Source organism: Entelurus aequoreus, linkage group LG08, assembly GCF_033978785.1.
Source record: "Entelurus aequoreus isolate RoL-2023_Sb linkage group LG08, RoL_Eaeq_v1.1, whole genome shotgun sequence".
In the NCBI taxonomy this organism is placed as follows: Eukaryota; Metazoa; Chordata; class Actinopteri; order Syngnathiformes; family Syngnathidae; genus Entelurus; species Entelurus aequoreus.
The window spans coordinates 23,510,223-23,525,637 of record NC_084738.1 but is presented as its reverse complement, the minus strand read 5'-3'; positions in this window follow the sequence as shown (position 1 = coordinate 23,525,637).

Below are 15,415 nucleotides of genomic sequence, written 5' to 3'. Positions count from 1 at the left end.
CTGTTACCCTCCCTCTGTCTTCGTGTGGGAAGTGCATCTTTTTGGCAGGTACACACATCCCTCTAAAGCTGCAGGTGCTCTGGACTCAGTCGCTCTGCAGGGCTGACTCCACAAGCTGGATAACTAGGCACAGCACGTTAAATGGAACATGTTCATTCAACCAGGGCCGTGCTTGGCTAAATTAAGGCCCTAAGCAGAACTTTATTTTGGGTCATCCCCAATTACAATATTTTTCACACTTTATGTCAAATGGTTGTCATACTTTTTAATCAATCTAGAATTTAATTTGATGTATGTTTTGTACTAAGACAAATGCACAGGGAATACATTGTTCAGTAATTACTTTTTTTGTGCAAAATAACACATTTTAAATAATTCTAAAATAAAGTTGCACTTGTTCCTAGTGCCATCTCCAGTTGGGAATCTACTAAATTAACAGCCCAGCACTAATACATGCGCCATAGGGAACAATGAGATTATCGGGGAGAATGTGCTGTTTACAATTAAATCCCATATAAAGTGTCCTGTCATTCATTAATTGACATTTAACATGCACTTATTAACAAAAAATTAGGCCCCGATTCCTGGAGCCCTACGCACAGCGTGTGATCTGCATATAGGGAGGGATGGCCCTACCGTCACTCAGCTTCCCCAAAAATGCTGTAAAAAATATTATTTATGTTATTTTGTTACTATCTTATACATATACATCAGCCTGCTACTTTACTACTACTACTACTGAGTCATACCAAAGACTATAAAAATAAGACCCATTACCTTCCTGCTTGGCACTCTGCATCAAGAGTTAGAATTGGGGGTTAAATCAACAAAATGATTCCCGAGCGCAGCCACCGCTGCTGCTCACTGCTCCCCTCACTTCCCAGGGGGTGGAACAAGGAGATGGGTCAAATGCAGAGGGTAATATCACTACACCTAGTGTGTGTGTGACAATCAGTGGTACTTTAACTGTAATTTTTAACCCCTACAACGCCAGTATGTTGACAATATGCTCATTTTGAAAACACACACACACACTCACACACACACACACACACACATTCTTATCCAACATCAATAGTGACATAAATATTGTATATCATTTCGGAAAGCAGTTAAAGTTGTCTCATATTTTGCTGCATGCTTTGAATGGGGAAAAATTGTGCCATCTAGTGGACTTTTTTTTCTTTAAAGGCCTACTGAAACCCACTACTACCGACCACGCAGTCTGATAGTTTATATATCAATCATGAAATCTTAACATTCCAACACATGCCAATACGGCCGGGTTAACTTATAAAGTGCAATTTTAAATTTCCCGGGGAACTTCCGGTTCAAAACGCCTTCGGAGGATGACGTATGCGCGTGACGTAGCCAGTTTAACAGAGGTATGGCTTCCCCATTGAAGCCAATACGAAATAGCTCTGTTTTCATTTCATAATTCCACAGTATTCTGGACATCTGTGTTGGTGAATCTGTTGCAATTTGTTCATTGCATTATGGAGAAAGAAGCTGAGCAAGCAAAGAAGAAAGTCGGTGCGAAGCGGAGTATTTTGCGAGGGAAGTCACCAACACAACACAGTCGGTGTTTCATTGTTTACATTCCCGAAAGATGCAGTCAAGATCGAAGAACTCGGACAACAGAGACTCTTACCAGGAGGACTTTGACTTCGTTAACAGACGCAGACGCGATACCGTGAGTACGCTTCCAAACATTTGATCGCTTGCTATAACTAGATCGAGCTAGTAGCTAGGAGCTAGCATAACAAACACCTAGGTGTTTGTTATGCTAGCTCGCATTTCGCCTAGCTTGTTATGCTTAATCCCGCATAACAAACACCTAGGTGTTTGTTATGCGGGATTAATTTGTGGCATATTAAATATAAGCCTGGTTGTGTTGTGGCTAATAGAGTATATATACGTCTTGTGTTTATTTACTGTTGTAGTCATTCCCAGCTGAATATCAGGTCCCACCCGCGCGCTTCCAAACATTTGATTGCTTGCCCGTACGTGCGTGTCATGTACGTAACTTTGGTTAAATATATAAGCTTTATGAACCTTGGGTTAGGTGAACGGTTCTTTGGGCTGAGTGAGTGTGTGTGTTGTGCAGGTGTTTGAATTGTATTGGCGGGTTATATGTACGGGATCCCGTCCATATTACCCGCTCGAGCTATAACTAGCTCGAGCTAGTAGCTAGTAGCTAGGAGCTATAATAACAAACACCTAGGTGTTTTTATGTGGGATTAATTTGTGGCATATTAAATATAAGCCTGGTTGTGTTGTGGCTAATAGAGTATATATATGTCTTGTGTTTATTTACTGTTGTAGTCATTCCCAGCTGAATATCAGGTCACCCCCGGCTCTCACAGCATCTTCCCTATCTGAATCGCTTCACCTCCCCACTAGTCCTTCACTTGCACTTTACTCATCCACAAATCTTTCATCCTCGCTCAAATTAATGGGGAAATCGTCGCTTTCTCGGTCCGAATCTCTCTCACTTCATGCGGCCATCATTGTAAACAATAGGGAACTTTGCGTATATGTTCAACTGACTACGTCTCGCTACTTCCGGTAGGGGCAAGCCTTTTTTTATCAGATACCAAAAGTTGCGATCTTTATCGTCGTTGTTCTATACTAAATCCTTTCAGCAAAAATATGGCAATATCGCGAAATGATCAAGTATGACACATAGAATAGATCTGCTATCCCCGTTTAAATAAAAACATTTCATTTCAGTAGGCCTTTAAAGGCCTACTGAAACCCACTACTACCGACCACGCAGTCTGATAGTTTATATATCAATGATGAAATCTTAACATTATAACACATGCCAATACGGCCGGGTTAACTTATAAAGTGACATTTTAAATTTGCCGCTAAACTTCCGGTTCGAAACGCCTCTGCGGATGACGTATGCGCGTGACGTAGCCCGGCGAACACGGGTATGCCTTCCACATTGAAGCCGATACGAAAAAGCTCTGTTTTCATTTCATAATTCCACAGTATTCTGGACATCTGTGTTCGTGAATCTGTTTCAATCATGTTCATTGCATTATGGAGAAGGAAGCCAAGCAAGCAAAGAAGAAAGTTGTCGGTGCGAAATGGACGTATTTTTCGAACGTAGTCAGCCACAACAGTACACAGCCGGCGCTTCTTTGTTTACATTCCCGAAAGATGCAGTCAAGATGGAAGAACTCGGATAACAGAGACTCTAACCAGGAGGACTTTTGATTTGGATACACAGACGCCTGTAGAGAACTGGGACAACACAGACTCTTACCAGGATTACTTTGATTTGGATGACAAAGACGCAGACGTGCTACTGTGAGTATGCAGCTTTGGCTTTTTTTTGCGTATGTACGTAACTTTTTTAAAATATATAAGCTTTATGAACCTTGGGTTAGGTGAACGGTCTTTTGGGCTGAGTGATTGTGTGTGTTGATCATGTGTTTGAATTGTATTGGCGTGTTCTATGGAGCTAGGAGCTAGCAGAGGAGCTAGGAGCTAGCATAACACGTACCGTACCGGACGTGCGCGTCACGTACGTAACTTTTTAAAAATATATAAGCTTTATGAACCTTGGGTTAGGTGAACGGTCTTTTGGGCTGAGTGATTGTGTGTGTTGATCAGGTGTTTGAATTGTATTGGCGTGTTCTATGGAGCTAGGAGCTAGCAGAGGAGCTAGGAGCTAGCATAACAAACACGCAGGTGTTATTATGCAGGATTAATTTGTGGCATATTAAATATAAGCCTGGTTGTGTTGTGGCTAATAGAGTATATATATGTCTTGTGTTTATTTACTGTTGTAGTCATTCCCAGCTGAATATCAGGTACCGTGAGTATGCAGCCTTGGCTGCTAAACATTCGATAACTTGACCGTATGTGCGCGTCACGTACGTAACTTTTTAAAAATATATAAGCTTTATGAACCTTGGGTTAGGTAAACTGTCTTTTGGGCTGAGTGATTGTGTGTGTTGATCAGGTGTTTGAATTGTATTGGCGTGTTCTATGGAGCTAGGAGCTAGCAGAGGAGCTAGGAGCTAGCATAACAAACACGCAGGTGTTTTTATGCAGGATTAATTTGTGGCATATTAAATATAAGCCTGGTTGTGTTGTGGCTAATAGAGTATATATATGTCTTGTGTTTATTTACTGTTGTAGTCATTCCCAGCTGAATATCAGGTCACCCTCGGCTCTCACAGCATCTTCCCTATCTGAATAGCTTCAACTCCCCACTAGTCCTTCACTTGCACTTTACTCATCCACAAATCTTTCATCCTCGCTCAAATTAATGGGGAAATTGTCGCTTTCTCGGTCCGAATCTCTCTCACTTCATGCGGCCATCATTGTAAACAATAGGGAACTTTGCGTATATGTTCAACTGACTACGTCACGCTACTTCCGGTAGGTGCAAGCCTTTTTTTTATCAGATACCAAAAGTTGCAATCTTTATCGTCGTTGTTCTATACTAAATCCTTTCAGCAAAAATATGGCAATATCGCGAAATGATCAAGTATGACACATAGAATAGATCTGCTATCCCCGTTTAAATAAAAAAAATTCATTTCAGTAGGCCTTTAATCAAGTGGTCCAAATTTTAATCTAACATATAAAATTGCACTTATTGTATATTCCAATAAAAGTTAGACCAAAAATGCTATTTTTTGATGGATTTCAATACAACATTGTCGCTCTTTGTTTGGCTTTGCTATTTCAAGGCAAATTTAGAGAATATAGATAATAGTTGTAATTTGGAATTAATTAATATTATTTGGAAAATCCTACCTATATTCATTCTCACACCCAAACTAGCATTAAAAAAGTAATACAAATTTCCCTTGCATCATTAGGGTTCAACTGTTTTGGCATAGTCATAAAAAAACAGTATTCAGCAGATGTGTCCAACGTGTAGCCCTGGGGCCATTTACAGCCTGCAGCTCGACTTTTGTAGGCCCGCAGCATATTGTCAAAATAAAATCAAACCGTAAAAATGTCAGAAAAAAAAAATCAAAAAGACGTAATGTATAGAAAAATAGCTGATATTTTATGATAAATATAAGTCATGTCCAGGGGTGTAACGATAAATCGATTTATTTTCCTAAATTTCCTGTCTCTGCTCGGCAAGTTTGCCTTCTGGAAGATAGGTACCGCTCCAATATCGTTTTATCGATACTAGAAAAAGGAAAACATTGGATTTAAGAATGACAAACTTTATATGAAGTTTAATTAGCACTTTTATTATAAAATCTATTTGCCCGTCTGTGGGCGTCATCAAAACAAAAAAGGCGGATATCTCAAGGGAGGTCTTAACAAATTCAAACGCCACAAGACAATATCATAAATTACAACACAACAATAAAACTGACACAATGCAATAATATAAAGCCGCAACATAACTTTAAGCCACGAAAGACGCGACCGACAAAACGGAAGTCACAGAGGAGCAAGTTACGGCATCGCACCGACTTCCGGAACCCAACCTATCAGAAATAGAAGGGATGGATGACAAAGGCTATGAAAATTAGGAAGCAAGGGGCCAATACCATCAACAGAGATGAAGGGGAATACATGTTTCCGCACACCTAGGCGGAGAACATATACTGTTTGGCCAGATCAGTAGATTTAGCATGTAAATCTACTGTAAAAATGTTGGTTAGTGTACTTTTATTGAAAACTGCTTAAATGTTGAAAATGTGAGAAGAAAAGATTTCCTCTTGTTAATTCAACCGAAAGTGTTGGTTGCACTTTATTCAAATAAGATGTGAATGCAATGGCCAATAATTGTCATTTACTTGCCGATTTATATCCATAATTAATTTACATCTAATTCCCTTACAATACATAACAGGAATATAGGAAACTTCCCCTGCAGGGTCCATCCATCCATCCATTTTCTACCGCTTGTCCCTTTTGTGGTAGTGGGGGGGGGGGGGGGGTGCTGGAGCCTATCTCAGCTGCAGGGTGCAGTTGCCTGTATTTGTTTCACAGTCACACTGGTTGATTTGGTTTGCGAAAACGTTACTGAATTGATTTCAACTCACTGAATCGTCTTGTTCTAAAAAAATTAGATCGTCCCTGAATTGTGTCGGCAACCACAAATATCGAATCGAATCGTTGTTAAAACGAATCGTTGCACCCCTAATCAGGCCTGTTTTATATATATATATATATATGTTTTTTTTAAATAAAAAAATATTTTAAAATGATGCTAAAGGGACACGCGGTAGAAAATGGATGGATTGATGGATGCTATGGATTTTCAATTGCTGTCCTAGTTAGAAAACATTTTTGACAAATACAGTATGTACTGGCTCCTTAAATCCAGAAAGTTGTCTTGGCACCCCCAAGTGTTGAAATAGGGCAACACACCCATATTTCATGCCCTGATGTGAAGTGAAGTGAATTACATTTATATAGCGCTTTTCTCTAGTGACTCAAAGCGCTTTACATAGTGAAACCCAATATCTAAGTTACATTTAAACCAGTGTGGGTGGCACTGGGAGCAGGTGGGTAAGTGTCTTGCCCAAGGACACAACGGCAGTGACTAGGATGGCGGAAGCGGGGATTGAACCTGCAACCCTCAAGTTGCTGGCACGGCCGCTCTACCAACCGAGCTATACCTCCCTGTGCAGTATGTCTATAATTGAGTTTAATAAGGGCTCTTACTGATTGGTAGGAGTGGTGATAAGAGAACAAGTGTTCTTCAGCACCAGGAGCTCCTTGTGTGGCTTCGTTTGATTGATTGATTGATTGAAACTTTTATTAGTAGATTGCACAGTGAAGTACATATTCCGTACAATTGACCACTAAATGGTAACACCCGAATAAGTTTTTCAACTTGTTTAAGTCGGGGTCCACTTAAATTGATTCATGATACAGATATATACTATCAAATATATACTAACATCATAATACAGTCATCACACAAGATAATCATCAGAGTATATACATTGGATTATTTACAATCCAGGGTGTGGGATATGGAGGGAGGGGGTTAGATTTGGTTGGTATCAACACTTCAGTCATCAACAATCACTATCAACAATTGCATCATCAGAGAAATGGACAATGTTGCCCCCGGAAACGATCAACAGTTACAATGAGTCACATGTCTGAGCATTGTGAGCTGTACTTTGGATTGATGGAGTGTTCTATAACAAACCCCAAAACCAGTGAAGTTGGCAGGTTGTGTAAATCGTAAATAAAAACAAAATACAATGATTTGCTAATCCTTTTTAACTTATATTCAAATGAATAGACTGCAAAGACAAGATACTTAACGTTCAAAGCGGAAAACTTAATTTTTTGCAAATATTAGCTAATTTGGAATTTGATGCCTGCAACATGTTTCAAAAAAGCTGCCTCAAGTGGCAAAAAAGACTGAGAAAGTTGAGGAATGCTCATCAAACACTTATTTGGAACATCCCACAGGTGAACCGGCTAATTGGGAACAGGGCCCGAGCTCATCTAAGATGGACTGATGCAAAGTGGAAAAGTGTTCTTTGGTCTGACGAGTCCGCATTTCAAATTGTTTTTGGAATCTGGCCGTCGTGTCTTCCGGAACAAAGAGGAAAAGAACCATCCGGATTGTTATAGGCACAAAGTTCAAAAGCCAGCATCTGTGATGGTATGGGGGTGTGTTAGTGCCCAAGGCATGGGTAACTTACACATCTGTGACAGCACCATTAATGCTGAAATGTACATACAGGTTTTGGAGCAACATATGTTTCCATCCAAGCAATGTTATCATGGACGCCCCTGCTTATTTCAGAAAGACAATGCCTTGCAAGCCACGTGTTACAACAGCGTGGCTTCATAGTAAAAGAGTGCGGGTACTAGACTGGCCTGCCTGTAGTCCAGACCTGTCTCCCATTGAAAATGTGTGGCGCATTATGAAGCCTAAAATATGATAACAGAGACTCCGGACTGTTGAACAACTTAAGCTGTACATCAAGCAAGAATGGGAAAGACTTCCACATAAAAAGCTTCAAAAATTGGTCTCCTCACTTCCCAAACGTTTACTGAGTGTTGTTAAAAGGAAAGGCCATGTAACACGGTGGTAAAAATGCCCGAGCCAACTTTTTTGCAATGTGTTGCTGCCATTAAATTCTAAGTTAACGATTATTTGCAAAAAAATAAAAATTGTGTTTCTCAGTTCGAACAATAAATATTTTGTCTTTGCAGTCTATTCAATTGAATATAAGTCAAAAAGGATTTGCAAATCATTGTATTCTGATTTTATTTACGAATTACACAACGTGCCAATTTCACTGGTTTTGGATTTTGTACATCATACACACTTCCCACAAACGACACATTCCAATGCGAACATGATATAATTAAGTTGCTGAGAAAATATGTAAATCAATCATTTGAACCATAGTTGTGCACTTAGGAGATTGCAGTTGGGTTTCCCCCTAACCAGGCTCCTAATGTTAAAGGGTGTCGCTTTTGAGAGTTTAAGTAGAAGAAAAATGATCTTACCAAAGCCTCCTGTGTGATACCTCGTTCTCATAAAGCACCCATAGTTTTTTTCTTAGATCTCAAGACATCCGTGATAATTATATGTTATATTTTTTATGTCCTTTTCCTGCTTTTATGCACAAAGCATAAACAACTATTACTCTTGTCTTTCAAGAAATTCAAAACGAGTGGGAAAAAATGTCCAACTAGATGAGTGATTCTCAAAGTGTGGTACACAGGCTTCATCTAGTGGTATGCCAAAGAATCACTTGATTAAAGTAGTGTTTTATTTCCCTATATTCAAAGACAGTGTTACTGTTCAAACTCTGCCATGTTACAGTGTCCAAAATATAAAATATATTTGTTAAATAAAACCTCTACCTTGTTTTAAGTAATACTTAGGCCTACTACGCTACTGTATTTTAATGTTGGCCATTATGGTGGTACTTGGAGAGCCATGTGTTTTCTGAGGTGGTACTTGGGGAAAGGTTTGAGAACCACTGAACAATAGATGGGTCAACAGACCATCAAGCGTTCCGAACAATGTGTATGGTTAGTAATATATGCAAGTCTATATCCTCCACTGGGTTAAACATTGAAGTTATGAAGTGGAGATTTGTTTACTGAAGCTGTCTGAACATGAGGCATAAAATACAAATTACCTTGTGCATAATAACAGAAGAGGCAGAGAATACTAGTTAGTACATCACTGCCTATCATAACAATTCCATGCAAGTACAGTATTTTCCCATGGCGATGACCATACAGCAGGCTGATTGAACAAATGCTATATATATAAAATGTCAGACTTCAGCTTCCAGACTGACACATAGCTTCTGGCTAACCAACCAGACATTGTGGTGGTGGACAAAGAGCAGAAATGGTGGTGGTGATAGATGTGGCAATCGCAGCTGACGCCAACATCAGGAAGAAGGAACACGAGAAACTTGAAGTACCAAGGGTTGAAAGAACAGCGAACAAATGTGGAACGTCAAGCCCCCCCCCCCCCCCCCCCCCCCCCCCCCCGTAACCCCCCCCCCAAACCTAGGAGAGTGGCTCAAACAGATCCCAGGAACAACATCTGAGGCCTCAGTCCAGAAGAGCACAGTCCTAGGAACAACCAAGATACTGCACAGAACCCTCAAACTCCCAGGCCTCTGGTAGAGGACCCGAGCTTGAGGATGACACAGATACCACCCCACCGGGCTGAGAAGATTGTATATATATATATGTATATATATATCAGTGTTTCCCACACATTAATTTATTTGTGGCGGCCCGCCACGAAAGAATTGCGTCCGCCACAAATAAAAAATAAATGTTTTTTTTTGTCCTGTCCAGCTTCTCAGGCAAATCATATAGTTGATGTAGATGCCCATATCGGCTGTTCAGATTTACTTTACAAAAGAGAAGTGTAGGATACTTCTCTTGTTGCCTTATTTGTATTTGGCTTTATTAAATGTATTTATATTATCATTTGGTGCAGGAGGGGATAGAAAGAGAGAGAAAAGAAGACAGAGGGGGAAATTGTGGGGACAAGAGGGGGATTAGACAGAGAGACAAAAACAACAACAACAATAGAGCAACATCAGCAAATATGACATGTACAAATATGATGGTAAAAGTAATAGCAAATAAGCAGTTAGCGAAAATAAAAAACAATACAGAAATGACAATGAGCATTATTACACTACAAATGGAGCAATACAAATACCAATAGAAATAGCGCTATTGATAATGAACAATACCAATACTTTACCTTTATTATCAACAATACAGTTGTTCAAATGCAACAATACATATACCTGTACGTAATGATAACTTGAGATACGAAAGAATGCAGAAAAATGGAGGGGAAGAAAGAGAAGCAACCTACATTAACCTTGTAGATTGTTATAATAAAAATAGGTTAAGCTTTGTCAGTGTGCCATGTGTTACCCAGTTTACCCTAGGGCAACAACGTTAATATATGTTTGATGAAACGTGATTATGTGCATGAGTGTATGTATGCATATGTACTTGTATATGTACAGAATGTGTATATGTGTGCTTGTACAGTGAATGTATATGTACAGTATGTGTATGTTTGTATGATGAATGTGCGTGTGGATGTACGAACTTTGAGTATGTAAATATGTACTGTATTTGTATATGTATGTGGGAGCGTAGGTACCTATGTATGTGTGTATGTATGTATGTGAGTATATGTGAATTTGTATGTACAATACATTTGACTCCCAGTGTGTGTGGGAGCCAGAGTACGGCCCCAGCCTCCCCGAGAACCCAACCCACAAACAGTAGGTGTGGTGCCCAGGGAACCAGGGACCACCGCCCCCACGCAGCCAACCTGGACAGCGACAGATTTTTCAGCTTTTGACTCGCTCGACTGCTCATAAAAGCAATGGGACTCTGTCTGTGAATGTAGCTTGTAGTTACAATTCCGTTGCAGTAGGTGGCGGTAGTCTACTATGCATTGTAACTCCGCCAATAGCACATAATTCACCTGGTGGGCTAGAAGAAGACGACGACGACGACGACGAAGTAAAAGAAAAACGGACCGACCGGATCAAATTACGAGGGTAAGACGTCTTGGCAAACAAGTTCAAAAGTGGTCCGAACCTGTGCAGTGTGCAGCACCGACTCGGATTTTCTTAATTTTTATTTTCGGGATTTGAATGCATTTATTTTGAAAGGACAGCTGGAGAGAGACGGATCAGATGTTTGATGAAGCTATGTGTCTATCTACCACCACTACTGTTTTCTGTTTATTTGTTACTGACTGTGGCAGGACACCTCTGCCTCTGTTTCACTTTATGTTGCTGGTAAATAATATGGTTGTAGTAGTAGGCTAAAGTTAAATTATTTAGTATGCACTAATTAAAGGGGCAGAGCTTTAAGAGACATTTTAGCTTTAATATTTCATAATATATATTTTTTGTAAGAACCACAATTAATAAATATATTTCAGTGAATAACTTATTGTTCAAATCTGTATATAAATATGTACATAAAGTGTTGTAATTATATTGTAAAATGGATGGATGGATGGATGGACGTTTAAAACAAAACTGTTATTATTAATTAGTAAGTATACATTTTTTTAGCCTTTTTAGAGAAAATCATATCATTGTAGTAAATTATGCAAATTACTCGATGATGTCATTGTGACCACGCCCATAGCCACGCCCCCACCGCCACAGGTATCTTGGCAGTTTTTGGGAAACACTGTATATATACAGTATATATATGTTTCTGCAAAACATGCTGTGGTCTTACAAAAAATGTTTTCGTATAGTTTTTTGCAATATTGAACTTTTTGACAATTTTTATATTTTTATTAGATACTGACTGTAATGTTGTGAAAGTGGGTCCTTTAAGAGACTGAGTTCACGAGTCTCTCACGTGATCCCGAAAGTTGGATGTTCATAACATTGAGAGCGGTAGCGATGCCGGCAAAGCGTATATCGGAGTATGCTTGATGTTTGAAGGTGTTCATTAAACACAGTTCTATAAAGCAAGAGTGGACATCACGTTTCTACATTGGCGACGAGGATACGGAGCACAAGCTGTGTAAGAACCCATTGATTTTGATCTGCCCCATTCACTGCACGGAGCAGTATCATGACACACTACGAAGCTGATCGGCCGTAAGTGAAAATCATTGAATCAACCATACATGTTACTCCACTGCTAACCAGCACTACAGACAGAACGAACGAGAGATTCAAACAAATAAAATAAAAAAAATCAACGAACACAAGCTAGATGGCGGCATTAGCTGGGCTCCCGCAATTCCCACACTTCGATATCAGCACTGAACCCGCCTCCCTCTCCTCAAAATGGAAGAAATTCATGTTGCATTTTGAAACGTTTCTCACTGCAGCAGCCATAACGGATGCAACACATGAAAGGGCTATGCTACTGTATTATGCTGGGGAACCAGTGCAAGATATTTTTGAGACTTTTACTGAAAAAGGAGAGGCAAAGGACTATGATAAAGCAGTTGAGCTACTCACTGCATACTTTAGCCTAAGTCGTAATGTGGAGTTTGAAATCTACACGTTTAGACAAGCAAAACAAAACGAGGGAGAAACAATGGATGCATTCCATACCAGACTCAGGAAACTGGCCCAAAACTGTGAATTCAGTGGCGAAAATAAAGAAATAAAATCACAAATCATACTCAGCTGCATGTCGTCACGGCTCAGGAGGAGAGCACTAAGAGACCCTAGGATGACTCCCAAAGACCTACTGGATCTTGCCAGGGCATTCGAAACATCTGAATTTCAAGCTTCTGGCATGGAAAACAAAAATAACACAGGAGAGATTGCAGCCATAGCTAGCACAAGCAACAAAAGATGGACAGGCTTGCTGCCCCACAGATCAAAGATGAACAGTGCACAACAACAACAACAGCAATCAAAAACAACATGCAGGAATTGTGGGGGCACATTTCCTCACCAGGGAGGACAATCAGCATGCCTGGCAAAAGACGTCTCGTGTAATGCATGTGGGAAACTCAATCATTATGCACGCTGCTGTCTCTCACAACAGACAACCAAACAAACACACAGCATGTACAAAACAACAGCACGTAACTATAAACAAGTCAGATCACTTCAGACTGATGTAGACGAACTACCTCACACCTCTGTCAGCCATGTAGCTGCACAAGACTCAAGCACAGATGATGAGTACCTATTTGTCACAGGCACAGCTGGTGGCACACTACCACCAGTGCGGCAGCTTGTGATAGCTGGTAAAAACATGAACGTTCTGGTCGATTCAGGTGCTTCAGCCAACATTCTTGATGAGACAGCCTTCGGCACAATACAGTCAAATGTAAAGCTCGAACAAGCTAGAAAGAAAATATTTCCCTATGGTTCAAACACCCCACTCCCACTCAGAGGAAAAGTAAACACAACAGTCTCGGCAAATGGCAAAACTGTCCAAGCAACTTTCTATGTGGCTGAAGGAGCTCATGGCTCCCTACTGGGCCACACAACAGGAACTGAATTAGGCCTACTGCACGTAGTGTGTTGCACGCAGACCAAGAAGCAGGACATGTCCAAGGCTCAAGAGCTACTCCTGCAATATCCAAATCTCACCACTGGCATAGGGAAACTAAAGAATTTCCAAGTCAAGCTACACATCGACGACAGCGTACGGCCTGTAGTCCAACCACATCGTCGCATTCCTTTCCACATGCGAAAGAAAGTAGAGCAGGAACTGCAACACCTAGAAGACCAGGGCATTATTGAGAAAGTTCATGGCCCAACGCCATGGGTGTCCCCCATCGTAGCGACTCCAAAACCCAAAAATCCAGAAAAAATCTGTCTCTGCATTGACATGCGCCTGCCCAACACAGCTGTCCAGAGAGAAAGGCACATATCACCAACAGTGGATGACATCATACACGATCTCAACGGTGCAACTATCTTCTCAAAGCTGGACCTCAACGCAGGATACCATCAACTGGAATTAGCACCCGAATCAAGATACATCACCACATTTTCGACACATGTGGGACTCAGGAGATATACGAAGCTCATCTTTGGAATATCGTCGGCAGCAGAAGTTTTCCAGCACACAATTCAAAATGTGCTGCACGGAATACCAGGGGTCAGAAATTTTAGTGACGATATTATCATATTTGGGGCCACACCTGCAGATCACGATCGTTTCATGGAGGCAGTCTTCAAGAGACTCGCTGAGAACAACCTCACAATCAATGAGCAAAAATGTGAGTTTAACAAACAGTCTTTGGAATTCTATGGCTATGTCTTTTCAAAAGATGGTGTCTCACCTGACCCTGAGAAGATCCAGGCCATCACACACATGCCGCTGCCTCAGAATCAGTGTGAAGTCCGCAGTCTACTAGGAATGGCCAACTACAGTGCTCGCTTCATTCCAGACTTCTCATCAATCACCCAGCCGATTTGTGAACTTACAAAGAAAGATGCGGCCTGGCACTGGACAGATAAACATACAAATGCCCTGACTCAGCTAAAAGCCAGACTAATCAGCCACCCAGTCATGAGCTACTTCCATCCAGGAAGAAAGACAACAGTCATTGTGGATGCAAGCCCGGTTGGTCTCGGCGCCATCCTTGCACAAACAGACAAAACAAACAACAAAACGCACATTGTGGCCTATGCCAGCAGAGCCCTGAGTCCAGTGGAACAAAGGTACTCCCAGACTGAGCGGGAAGCACTTGCAATAGTCTGGAGTTGCGAACACTTCCACCTGTACCTATATGGATCGGATTTTGTCATGGTCACAGACCACAAACCACTGGAACTGATTTTCAACAATCCGAAGTCCAAACCCCCAGCACGCATAGAAAGATGGGCTTTCAGACTCCAACCCTACAAGTTCAAAGTGGTCCACAAAGCGGGGAAATCCAATCCAGCAGACTATATGTCACGCCACCCGCAAACTCTCCACAAGTGTATGACAACTGATGACATTGACCCTGAGATCCATGTCAGTTTAATCGCAGAACATGCAATCCCCAAAGCAATGACTCTCCAAGAAGTGAAACGAGAGACAGTCAAGGATCCAGTGCTGCTACACCTGAAAAAAGTGATTCACTCTGGCGACTGGACCCAGCTGTATGACGGCCCCTCGGAATTTGATCGCTCAATGTTAAAAGCCTTCCACAACGTCAGGGAAGAGCTCACAGTCCTGGATGACGGCAGCCTCATCCTTAGAGGCAACAGACTGGTACTGCCACAGACGCTACAAACTAGAGCTGTAGCTCTCGCTCATGAAGGACATCAATGCGTAGTTAAGACCAAGCAGCTACTCCGAGAAAAGGTCTGGTTCCCTGGAATAGACAAGCAAGCAGAAGAACTAGTGTCTCAGTGCATCCCATGTCAGTCATCAGTACCGAGAACGGAACACCAGCCACTAAAAATGTCGAACTCCCAACTGGACCCTGGAAAAATGTCTC